At 42.2% G+C, this 13380-nt stretch overlaps 1 protein-coding gene across 1 annotated transcript in view; it reads left to right on the top strand.

Annotated features, from left to right (window-relative positions):
* Positions 1-13380, top strand: part of LOC139549655 (neutral amino acid uniporter 4-like) — a 293437-nt gene that overhangs the window by 262159 nt on the left and 17898 nt on the right. The gene's annotated exons all lie outside the window — the stretch shown is intronic.

Here is a 13380-nt window from a genome sequence, read left to right as displayed (position 1 = left end):
TTAGTCCATGCAACTTATTATGTAACTTGTTAAGCAAATTTTTACTCCTGAACTTATTTAGGTTAGCCATAACAAAGGGGTTGAATACTTATTTACTCAGATTTGTAATTAATTAGTAAACATTTTGAAAAACATAATTCTACTTTGACATTATGGTGTATTGTGTATTGCCAGTGACAATACATCTAAATGTAATGAATTTTAAATTCATGCTGTAACACAACAAAATGTGGGAAAAGTCAAGGAGTGTGAATACTTTCTGAAGGCTCTGTAATGTGAATGCACCGCCATGTAACGGTACAGCTGGTTCCATGGCACCCGCCGCCCAAGCTTTACCCGGCCCCACTCTCATGTCGTCTCTACTGTCATTGGGGACTAGGCATTTTATTTTTTATTTTCTAATGCGGTGTATGATTTTTATCTTAATTTGGTAAGCGTTTCATCTAATTAGCATTCTATCACTGCTGTAATTAAGTGATTAGAGAGCACGGAGGCACAGGGCGAGAATTCCCCCCACACACACTCACATGAATTGTTAGGACATTGAGATACTGATAGGTAGGGAGAAAGGTACACACATTACAGAGCCTTTAGAAAGTATTCACACCACTTTACTTTTCCACATTTTGTTGTGTTACATATCAAATTAAAAGTTCATGTCTTCAATTAATCATTATTCAACCCCTTTGTTATGGCAAGCATAAATATGTTCACGAGCATGGTGAAGGTATTCATTTTGGTTTGGATGGTGTATAAATACACCCAGTCACTACAAAAATACATGTGTCCTTCTTAACTCTGTTGCCGGAGAGGAAAAAAACTGCTCAGGGATTTCACCGTGAGGCCAATGGTGATTTTACAAAGTTACAGCGTTTAATGGCTGTGATTTTAGTTTTTTTTTGTATTATTTGTCTTCCCAGCTTTATTAGCATTGGTAACTTTGCTTGCTTGTTTTCTAATCGTCAAGGCTTTCACAGGGAGATGAAATTATAGGTTGCGAACCAACCAGTCGAGAAGTGATTGTGAAATGAAGCATAGGTAGTGATATTTTTTGTCAAAGTTATAGAGAGAAGTAGCTCTATAAACTCTACTTCATACTGTAGAGATGTGACTAAGAGAAGTAGCTCTATAAACTCTACTTCATACTGTAGAGATGTGACTCTGTAGAAGCATGTCACTCACTGTGGTATGTGGAGTGTTATTCTAACTTTACACTAAAGAGGTGTGGGTTCCAACTAGTTTTTGTGAAGTTACAGTTATACACTTGCAAGATGTTGCTCCCTGTGGTACTGAAATACACTATGGTACAATTGTAGAGAGGGATACAGTAATACTGTAGTACAGAGATATACTATAGTATAGTGCTATAGGTATAATACTGTAGTACAGAGATACTGTATACTATAGTACAGTTCTAGAGAGGTATAATAATGTAGTACAGATACTGTATACTATAGTACAGTTCTAGAGAGGTATAATACTGTAGTACAGAGATGCTGTATACTATAATACAGTTCTAGATAGGTACAATAGTGTAGTACAGAGATATACTGTACTATAGTACAGTTCTAGAGATGTATAATACTGTAGTACAGAGTTAAACTATAGTACAGTTCTAGAGAAGTATATTAATGTAGTACATATATATACTATAGTATAGTTCTAAAGGTATAATACTGTAGTACAGAGATATACTATAGTACAGTTCTAGAGGTATAATACTGTATTACAGAGATATACTATAGTACAGTTCTAGAGGTATATTACTGTAGTACAGAGTTATACTATAGTACAGTTGTAGAGGTATAATACTGTAGTACAGAGATATACTATAGTACAGTTGTATAGGTATATAACTGTAGTACAGTGTTATACTATAGTACAGTTCTAGAGGTATAATACTGTAGTAAAGTGATATACTATAGTACAGTTGTAGAGGTATATTACTGTAGTGAAGAGATATACTATAGTACAGTTCTAGAGAGGTATAATACTGTAGTACAGAGATATACTATAGTACAGTTGTAGAGGTATAATACTGTAGTACAGAGATGCTGTATACTATAGTACAGTTCTAGATAGGTACAATAGTGTAGTACAGAGATATACTGTACTATAGTACAGTTCTAGAGATGTATAATACTGTAGTACAGAGTTAAACTATAGTACAGTTCTAGAGAAGTATATTAATGTAGTACATATATATACTATAGTATAGTTCTAAAGGTATAATACTGTAGTACAGAGATATACTATAGTACAGTTCTAGAGGTATAATACTGTATTACAGAGATATACTATAGTACAGTTCTAGAGGTATATTACTGTAGTACAGAGTTATACTATAGTACAGTTGTAGAGGTATAATACTGTAGTACAGAGATATACTATAGTACAGTTGTATAGGTATATAACTGTAGTACAGTGTTATACTATAGTACAGTTCTAGAGGTATAATACTGTAGTAAAGTGATATACTATAGTACAGTTGTAGAGGTATATTACTGTAGTGAAGAGATATACTATAGTACAGTTCTAGAGAGGTATAATACTGTAGTACAGAGATATACTATAGTACAGTTGTAGAGGTATAATACTGTAGTACAGAGATATACTATAGTACAGTTCTAGAGGCATATAACTGTAGTACAGAGATATACTATAGTACAGTTGTATAGGTATATAACTGTAGTACAGAGAGATATGACTCAGTGTTGTGTTCAGAAGGAATAGAAGACATAGGGAGCTCCCTACACAGCCAGGACAGATGAATCTAGTTGTCTTTAATCTATCTGTCATTCTCCTGCTCTCAGGTACAAATCAGTTCTTCTTTCCTCTTTCTGTTTCCTCTAATTCTCCCCCTAAAGTCTTGACAGGTCCTGAAGTATGGGGCTCATACACAGAGGTAGGTTTGAATTATCGTGCTTTTCTCCACCAAACACCTTCAAATCCTGATTGATTTACCCTGGTTGTTGGATCAGGATTACAAACATGGCGACGTAATGTTCACTGCTCATCCAAAGCCATGTACACGCAGCGCAAATGTTAACTAGTTTGCTTTCTGGGTTTTTCCAGTGCAGCTTAAATGTCAGGGAGTTACCACGCACGCACACACACACACTTACACGGAGAGGAGAGTTATCCGGCTGAGGTTTGAGTTGTGTAGACATCCTAATAGCGTTCCTGCTTTGGCGGGAGACAAAAAGTAATTAGAGCCGACATGCACTGATCACTAAGGTGTTGCTGGAATTCTAACATGGAGCTTTCAATATCTCTCTCTCTCTCTCTCTCTCTCTCTCTCTCTCTCTCTCTCTCTCTCTCTCTCTCTCTCTCTCTCTCTCTCTCTCTCTCTCTCTCTCTCTCTCTCTCTCTCTCTCTCTCTCTCTCTCTCTCTCTCTCTCTCTCTCTCTCTCTCTCTCTCTCTCTCTCTCTCTCTCTCTCTCTCTCTCTCTCTCTCTCTCTCTCTCTCTCTCTCTCTCTCTCTCTCCCTTCTCCCTCCCACCTTCTCTCTCCATTTGCCCTCTTCTCTCTCTCAGCAATATGACATTTAAGCAATAAGCAATATGACATTTTATTGAATAGTTTAGGGTATTTCCTCGTCTCTGAGAAAAGATTCTGATGACAGGTGTCTGATCCAATGCCAAGTGTAATAATGAGTGACAGCCACTGCTATATGCATGAGTGTAATTTCACATTCGCCAACGAAGTTAGCTATTGGTAGCTATGGTAAAGGGACCATAGCTGAGAGGATGGCAAATAGATTGGGCCTAAAATATGAGGTGTAGCAGAGCATGACCAGTGATCTAGATGCTTTAGAGTGAGGGTGGAATTATACCTTTTGTGTTTGCGGTGGTTTCAGCTCCAGGTCTGAAAGAAAGACCGGTGTAGTGTAGAGGGGAAAGATAGCTCCTTTTTATTCATTGAGAAAGGAGAGAAGTGAAACAGATGAAGGTGGAATAGGATGGAAGAGAAGCAAATGATGAAGAGCAGAGCCGGTTCGAGCGTGCCGGTCAAACAAAACTTGTAAAAATTAACTATAGCCATTGCATTCTACCAAGCTTTATAGGGAAATAATGCACGCTCCAGAATGCCCTTCAAGCCAATCAGAAATTAGTATTCAACAATGTCATGGTTTAAATAATCATAAAGCCTGAGAAGGGATTGAGAGAAAGTGTGAGCTATTATGATAGTACCCCAGGAACCCGATTACGAGTGAGGCTAGTGATTTGGGTGACAAGACCAGGTCAGAAAATCACATGAGGGAATAAGGAGTTGTGAACGCACAATTAGAAGGGAACAATGGCAAACCAGTAAGAAGACAGCCTCGCGGAGATGACAATGCGGAGGGAAACAGTCTTGTCTGAGGCAGCGAGCCTATGCTGGAGAATAGGAAGTAGCCAGTTGCTCAGGGTTGAGATTAAAACGGTTGTGTTGCAATAAGGATGTCATGCTGATTGAATATGAAAAATCTGGAACGAGACAAAGCAACTACACATAATAGTCCCTGAAATGTTGTTATTTGCCTAGGGTGCAACATGCTGTGGAGGCCCACTACAGAGTTACCAACTTAATGTGTTGTGAAATCTGTTTTCAAATGTATTGTTTTTAAAATTGTATAACTTCCTTAATTTTACTGGACCCCAGGAAGTGTAGCTGCTGCCTTGGCAGCTTATGGGTGTCCTTAATAAATACAAATACATAATGATCCGTAATGTTAAGCCGATGAACTGCAGACTACTTAGCCTGAAACTCACCACCAAAAGTATGGGAATGGGAAGCATCCGTAGTATAAACCTGTACTCAGAGGCCAACTGTCTAACACATAATGAGATCAGGCACTGTGCAACATGACCATAGAAAGTATGGTAATCAATTGTTAAAATGACTGATCTTGCTATGCACCTCTTGAGAAATAGGCTATGATTATGTAAGCTGTCTTAATGTCAATATGAATGACTTGTTTACAGACATTAGGAAACATGTTGTCTCTGACAATCCACAATTGCTGGCGATAGATTGTCAGCGAGGCCGTTCAATGAGCTCTCTTGGGTTCACCTTAGTCCGAGTCCACTCCTACGCCACCAGTTAGCTGTGAACTGCACAACAGTAAGACCATGATGAACACACCAGTATTCCATAGGGGGAGCTACTACCAGCAGCATATCTGTTTCCTTGTTCTTGTAGAGGATCGCTATATTTGGAATGAACTCTGTGCGTTCCCTGCAAAAAGAAGTTTAGCAAACAGTTATATTAAAATATGTATTATGTTGTTGCTATTGCCCGCTTGACACTGTTGATTGTTAATGGCATTTACTGCAGCATGAACAGAAAGTAGCTTTACTGTTGAGAGTGGCGAAGCACTTAAATATGAACAAATATGAATCATTGTTAATGTTTAGACAATATATTTCATATATCATGAATATATACAGGTTATTGACACTTCTATTGTTACGTAGGGGACTTTTATTTCAAACATTTCTGAAATTCTTTGACCCTGAAGTACTTTTTCAGTGTTCCTGACGAGACGCTGATGGGAAACACAATCTGAAACATATTGTAGTTTTAATAAAGTTCTGATTAATAGTCAATCGTGATTATTTCAGCTGCTAAACATTACATTCATGATACTGAATATGAAACCCAGATGTACAGAAATCCTATGTGGTAGAGTGTACCCCCTGAATAATAACGTTTGTATTACAATAAATCCGACCAGATCTGTTAACTGAAATTAATGATAACGTTATATATCAGATATGGGCAACTTTAATGGGGGTGGGGGCCACAAAAAATCTGAACTCATTATGAGGGGCCACAGTTGCTTGCGTACCCACATACAGGTTTTAAAGACTGATAGCTGCCAGCGCTGGGTCCTTGGGCCATGCAAGAGGGCTCTGGGTGGAGGAGGCCGCATGCAGCTTAGGGAGTGGAGGAAGAGGGACCAGACTGGTCGGACACGCCCAAGCCTCGCAACTTGGAATATTCCCCCTTCGCTGGCGAAGCTGATTCCTGGGAAAAACAACCTCTGGGAATGCAGAGATGAGCGGAGTACATTCGTAGCCAGTTCAGAGGAGTTCATGGCTGGACATTTCTGGAACCACTGAATTCCCTTCGGCCAGGACTCCCAGAAGTTGAGCAATGGAAAATGGCCATTTGCCTAATGTGATTCTCTAACTTCTTCTCGGGAAACCTAGTCATGGAGGATTCACCTGGAACCTGGGAGTGCGTGTATATCGATCACTGGAACGAGGGACATAGCCTCTGCCTCAGGGAAGATTACGCCGTCTGCCATGACTTAAATGGAGCTAAGAGACCGTCGTTGGAATACTGTTGCTGTAAAACTGTTGCTGCAAAACTCCCTTATTGTCACGAACGTCGTAGAGAGGAGACCAAGGCGCAGCGTGATTTGAATACATACTTTATTTAATAAAGAAATATACTGAACAAACGAAAATACAAAACGAACGTGACCGCTATAAACAATGATTGCAGACATGCAACATCACAAAGACAATAACCCACAAACCAAACTGGAAAATGGCAACCTAAATAGGATCCCCAATCAGAGACAACGATAAACAGCTGCCTCTGATTGGGAACTAATCTAGGCCACCATAGACCTACATATGTCTAGACTAGACACACACACCTAGACATACAAAAAACCCTAGACAAGACAAAAACACACATACCACCCTCGTCACACCCTGACCAAACCAAAATAATATAGAAAACAAAGAATACTAAGGTCAGGGCGTGACACTTATAAATATCTGCTATGCTTATGAGGTAACATTATAAACACTACTGTAAGGATGCCTGCTATGACGGTGAGATAGGAAGCCAGGTGCTCTCATTTGTTGACTTCTGTAACCGTAAAAGCCTTGGTTTCATGCATGTTAACATTAGAAGCCTCCTCCCTAAGTTTGTTTTATTCACTGCTTTAGCACACTCTGCCAACCCGGATGTCCTAGCCGTGTCTGAATCCTGGCTTAGGAAGACCACCAAAAACCCTGACATTTCCATCCCTAACTATAACATTTTCCGACAAGATAGAACTGCCAAAGTTCTGTCTTACTATCCAGGTCTGAACCCAAACAATTCGAGTTTCTACTTTTAAAAATACACCTTTGCAGAAACAAGGCTCTCACCGTTGCCACTTGCTATAGACCACCCTCTGCCCGCAGCTGTGCCCTGGACACCATATGTGAATTGATTACCCCCCATCTATCTTCAGAGCTTGTACTGCTAGGTGACCGAAACTGGACATGCTTAACACCCCAGCCATCCTACAATCTAAGCTTGATGCCCTCAATCTCACACAAATTATCAATGAACCAACCAGGTACAACCCCAAATCCGTAAACATGAGCACCCTCATAGATATCATCCTAACCAACTTGCCTTCCAAATACACCTCTGCTGTTTTCAACCAAGATCTCAGCGATCACTGCCTCATTGCCTGCATCCGTAATGGGTCTGCGGCCACCCCTCATCACTGTCAAACGCTCCCTAAAATACTTCAGCGAGCAGGCCTTTCTAATCAACCTGACCCGGGTATCCTGGAAGGATATTGACCTCATCCCGTCAGTAGAGGATGCCTGGTTATTCTTTAAAAGTGCCTTCCTCAGCATTTTAAATAAGCATGCCCCATTCCAAAAATGTAGAACCAGGAACAGATATAGCCCTTGGTTCACTCCAGACCTGACTGCCCTTGACCAGCACAAAAACAACCTGTGGCGTACTGCATTAGCATCGAATAGCCCCCGTGATATGCAACTTTTCAGGGAAGTCATGAACCAATATACACAGGCAGTTAGGAAAGCTAAGGTTAGCTTTTTCAAACAGACATTTGCATCCTGTAGCACAATCTCCAAAAGTTCTGGGACACTGTAAAGTTCATGGAGAATAAGAGCACCTCCTCCCAGCTGCCCACTGCACTGAGGCTAGGAAACATTGTCACCACTGATAAATCCATTATAATTGAGAATTTCAACAATAATTTTTCTACGGCTGGCCATGCTTTCCACCCAGCTATCCTTACCCTGGTCAACCACCCTGCACCCCCCACAGCAACTCACCCAAGCCTCCCCAAGCCTTCTCCTTTACCCAAATCCAGATAGCTGATGTTCTGAAAGAGCTGCAAAATCTGGACCCCTACAAATCAGCCGGGCTAGACAATCTGGACCCTCTCTTTCGAAAATGATCTGGCGATATTGTTGCAACCCCTATTACTAGCCTGTTCAACCTTTCTTTCGTATCCCAAAGATTGGAAAGCTGCCGCGATTATCCCCCTCTTCAAAGGGGGAGACACTCTAGACACAAACTGCTACAGATCTATATCTATCCTACCCTGCGTTTCTAAGGTCTTCGAAAGCCAAGTTAACAAACAGATTACCGACCATTTCTAATCCCACCGTACCTTCTACACTATGCTATCTGGTTTCAGAGCTGGTCATGGGTGCAGCCACGCTCAAGGTCCTAAACGATATCATAACCGCCATCAATAAAATACATTACTGTGCAGCAGTCTTCATCGACCTGGCCAAGGCTTTCTACTCTGTCAATCATCGCATTCTTATCGGCAGACTCAACAGCCTTGGTTTCTCAAATGACTGCCCTGCCTGGTTCACCAGCTACTTCTCAGACAGAGTTCAGTGTGTCAAATCGGAGGGCCTGTTGTCCGGACCTCTGGCAGTCTCTATGGGGGTGCCACAGGGTTATATTCTTGGGCCGACTCTCTTCTCTGTATACATCAATGATGTTGCTCTTGCTGCTGGCGATTCTCTGATCCACCTCTACGCAGAGGACACCATTCTGTATATTTCTGGCCCTTCTTTGGACACTGTGTTAACTAACCTGCAGACGAGCATCAGTCTCTTACAACTCTCCTTCCGTGGCCTCCAACTGCTCTTAAATGCAAGTAAAACTAAATGCATGCTCTTCAACCGATCGCTGCCCGCACCTGCCCGCCCGTTCAGCATCACTACTCTGGACGGTTCTGACTTAGAATATGTGGACAACTACAAATACATACCTAGGTGTCTGGTCAGACTGTAAACTCTCCTTCCAGACTCACATTAAACATCACCAATCCAAAATTAAATCTAGAATCAGCTTCCTATTTTGCAACAAAACATCCTTCACTCATGCTGCCAAACATACCCTCGTAAAACTGACCATCCTACTGATCCACGACTTCGGCGATGTCATCTACAAAATAGCCTCCAACACTCTACTCAACAAATTGGATGCAGTCTATCGCTTCATACACGTCACCAAACCCACTGGCTCCAGGTCATCTACAAGTCTTTGCTAGATAAAGCCCCGCCTTATCTCAGCTCACTGGTCACCATAGCAGCATCCACCCGTAGCACGTGCTCCAGCAGGTATATCTCACTGGTCACCCCCAAAGCCAATTCCTACTTTGGTCGCCTTTCCTTCCAGTTCTCTGCTGCCAATGACTGGAATGAACTGCAAAAATCACTGAAGCTGGAGACTCATATCTCCCTCCCTAGCTTTAAGCACAAGCTGTCAGAGCAGCTCACAGATCACTGCACCTGTACATAGCCCATCCAACTACCTCATCCCAATACTGTATTTATTAATTTATTTATCTTGCTCCTTTGCACCCCACTATCTCTACTTGCACATTCATCTTCTGCACATCTTTTCACTCCAGTGTTTTAATTGGTATATTGTAATTACTTCGCCACCATGGCTTATTTATTGCCTTACCCCCCCTTATCTTACCTCATTTGCACACACTGTATATAGACTCTTTCTACTGTATTATTGACTGTATGTTTGTTTATTCCATGTGTAACTCTGTGTTGTTGTTTGTGTCGAACGGCTTTGCTCTATCTTGGCCAGGTCGCAATTGTAAATGAGAACTTGTTCTCAACTAGCCTACCTGGTTAAATAAAGGTGAAATAAAAATTCTAAATAAATATTATAGTGTGCTTACTAGATTTTAAAAAATTGACAATCCATTCAGACCAGCCTTCCTGATTGAACCTTTGTAAACTACATTAGGGACAGGATGTAGAGTACAGTATGCAGGGCTAAGACAGGTGCTGGGTTCAGGACTACACTAGAGACAGGAGCTACAGTCTGGTATGCAGGGCTAGGACAGGTGTGGGTTCTAGACTACACTAGAGACAGGAGCAACAGTACAGTATGCAGGACTGCACTAGAGACAGGAGCTACAGTACAGTATGCAGGGCTAGGACAGGTGTTGGGTTCTGGACTACACTAGAGACAGGAGCTACAGTACAGTATGCATGGCTAGGACAGGTGTTGGGTTCAGGACTACACTAGAGACAGGAGCTACAGTACAGTATGCAGGGCTAGGACAGGTGTTGGGTTCAGGACTACACTAGAGACAGGAGCTACAGTACAGTATGCAGGACTGCACTAGAGACAGGAGCTACAGTACAGTATGCAGGGCTAGGACAGGTGTTGGGTTCTGGACTACACTAGAGACAGGAGCTACAGTACAGTATGCAGGGCTAGGACAGGTGTTGGGTTCAGGACTACACTAGAGACAGGAGCTACAGTACAGTATGCAGGGCTAGGACAGGTGTTGGGTTCAGGACTACACTAGAGACAGGAGCTACAGTACAGTATGCAGGGCTGCACTAGAGACAGGGGCTACTGTACAGTATGCAGGGCTAGGACATGTGTTGGGTTCTGGACTACACTACAGACAGGAGCTACAGAACAGTATGCAGTGCTGGGATAAGAGGTTGGTTGTTACAGTGCGCTATGCAGTGCTGGGATAAGAGGTTGGTTGTTACAGTACAGTATACAGTGCTGGGATAAGAGGTTAGTTGTTACAGTATACAGTGCTGGGATAAGAGGTTGGTTGTTACAGTACAGTATGCAGTGCTGGGATAAGAGGTTAGTTGTTACAGTACAGTATACAGTGCTGGGATAAGAGGTTGGTTGTTACAGTACAGTATACAGTGCTGGGATAAGAGGTTGGTTGTTACAGTACAGTATACAGTGCTGGGATAAGAGGTTGGTTGTTACAGTATACAGTGCTGGGATAAGAGGTTGGTTGTTACAGTACAGTATACAGTGCTGGGATAAGAGGTTGGTTGTTACAGTGCGCTATGCAGTGCTGAGATAAGAGGTTGGTTGTTACAGTACAGTATGCAGTGCTGGGATAAGAGGTTGGTTGTTACAGTACAGTATACAGTGCTGGGATAAGAGGTTGGTTGTTACAGTACAGTATGCAGTGCTGGGATAAGAGGTCGGTTGTTACAGTACAGTATACAGTGCTGGGATAAGAGGTTGGTTGTTACAGTACAGTATACAGTGCTGGGATAAGAGGTTAGTTGTTACAGAACAGTATGCAGTGCTGGGATAAGAGGTTGGTTGTTACGGTACAGTATACAGTGCTGGGATAAGAGGTTGGTTGTTACAGTACAGTATGCAGTGCTGGGATAAGAGGTTGGTTGTTACAGTACAGTATGCACTGCTGGGATAAGAGGTTGGTTGTTACAGTACAGTATACAGTGCTGGGATAAGAGGTTGGTTGTTACAGTACAGTATGCAGTGCTGGGATAAGAGGTTGGTTGTTACAGTACAGTATGCAGTGCTGGGATAAGAGGTTGGTTGTTACAGTACAGTATGCAGTGCTGGGATAAGAGGTTGGTTGTTACAGTACAGTATACAGTGCTGGGATAAGAGGTTGGTTGTTACAGTACAGTATGCAGTGCTGGGATAAGAGGTTGGTTGTTACAGTACAGTATGCAGTGCTGGGATAAGAGGTTGGTTGTTACAGTACAGTATGCAGTGCTGGGATAAGAGGTTGGTTGTTACAGTGCGCTATGCAGTGCTGGGATAAGAGGTTGGTTGTTACAGTGCGCTATGCAGTGCTGGGATAAGAGGTTGGTTGTTACAGTGCGGTATGCAGTGCTGGGATAAGAGGTTACATTTCCGTTCAGTAGGCCTGCAGGTTTAAAGTGGCCTGCTGTAGATGCAGAGGTTTCACATGCGGTTGAAGGAGATTAGGCCTTGATCTTTAATGTGCACGTTTGATGGAGGTTCTGTCCAGAAGAGCAAGTTGTTAGTACGCTGAAAGATAGATAAATGAAAAGCTTGGCCACGACACCATGCGTTAGTGTGAACGAGAAGGGAGAAAGGAGATGAGAAAAAGATGGAGCGAGAGATAATTGGAAATGAGAGATGGAGGTGAAGGAAACTATGTGAGAGAGTAAGAGATGGAAAGAATGAGAGGATGATTTGGGGCCTGGAGGGAGAAAATAGTATATAACACAGGGGAAATGGGAGGAGGGGAGTGTTGTAGAAGAGCGAGAGCTTAAAGGGTCAGAAGCAATACTCGATGAGAAATTAAAGGTGGGATGGATTAGGAAAAGATGATGGTGGGAGAGAAGGAGAGGGGGTCTTGACAGAATAGTGGCAGAGAGAGTGATTGGAGAAATTTGGAGAGGAAGTCAAAATTCTCAATTCTTAATTATTAAAATAGAAGTTTGCTGTGGTCTGACACATAATCTCTCACCGAAATGTTCCTCTCACACTTCAAGGACGGCCATCTTGATAAACGTGGGCCCAAGTTAGATGGACATGAGAACAAAATGAACAAGAGAGTTGCTTTATAAAAAAAATAAGTTTGAAATCTAGACATTAGTATTTATCACCTCTGCTGTCTGTCTGTCTGCCTCCCAGTGCGGTCTGGGCTGGAGCCTAACCCAAACCCTCCTGGTATAGTTTGGCCCAGAGCCGGGGACACTGCTGTCCTGTGATTGGAGCGATGGCACCGCAGGAGACAGAGTACAGGCCCCAGTATGAGCTCTGCACAGGTCACTGTTTCAATACCACAGCCCCCCACCCCCCCACCACACACACAGAGAGATTGCTATCGATCAAACTGCCCAGTGTTTCAAATAATATTTGAGAGTTTGCCAGTTGTGTTTGCTGTTCTGTCGGTCCGACAGACACCCCCCTGGCTCACACAGAGTCTCTGAACTCCAAATCACTTCCTTCATGCTTTGTTCTTTGGAAATCTCTTCAAATACAACGTAATGAATGTGTCTGGTTCAACTTTGGCTTTCACACTATGATAAGAATGAGATAGCAATCACCACTTTAGACTGTAGGTAAGTATACAGAAATTCCAATTCCTGGGGGAGCTAGTGAGCAAGCCATAGAGTGTAACGATCGTCGTAATGTGGAAGAGAGGAGGACCAAATCGCAGCGTGGTATGTATCCATATTTATTTGAATACTCTTCAATACGAACAAAACAATAAACAGAACGAAACCAACGACGCTACAGTCCTGAACATGTGAACATAGAAAAAACAATGAGCGCACGAACAGGAACAATCACCCACAAACAAACAGTGAA

This window comes from Salvelinus alpinus, chromosome 22, assembly GCF_045679555.1.
Source record: "Salvelinus alpinus chromosome 22, SLU_Salpinus.1, whole genome shotgun sequence".
Lineage (NCBI taxonomy): Eukaryota > Metazoa > Chordata > Actinopteri > Salmoniformes > Salmonidae > Salvelinus > Salvelinus alpinus.
The sequence above is the reverse complement of the archived record's forward strand: the minus strand, read 5'-3'. Positions and strand labels throughout refer to the sequence as shown.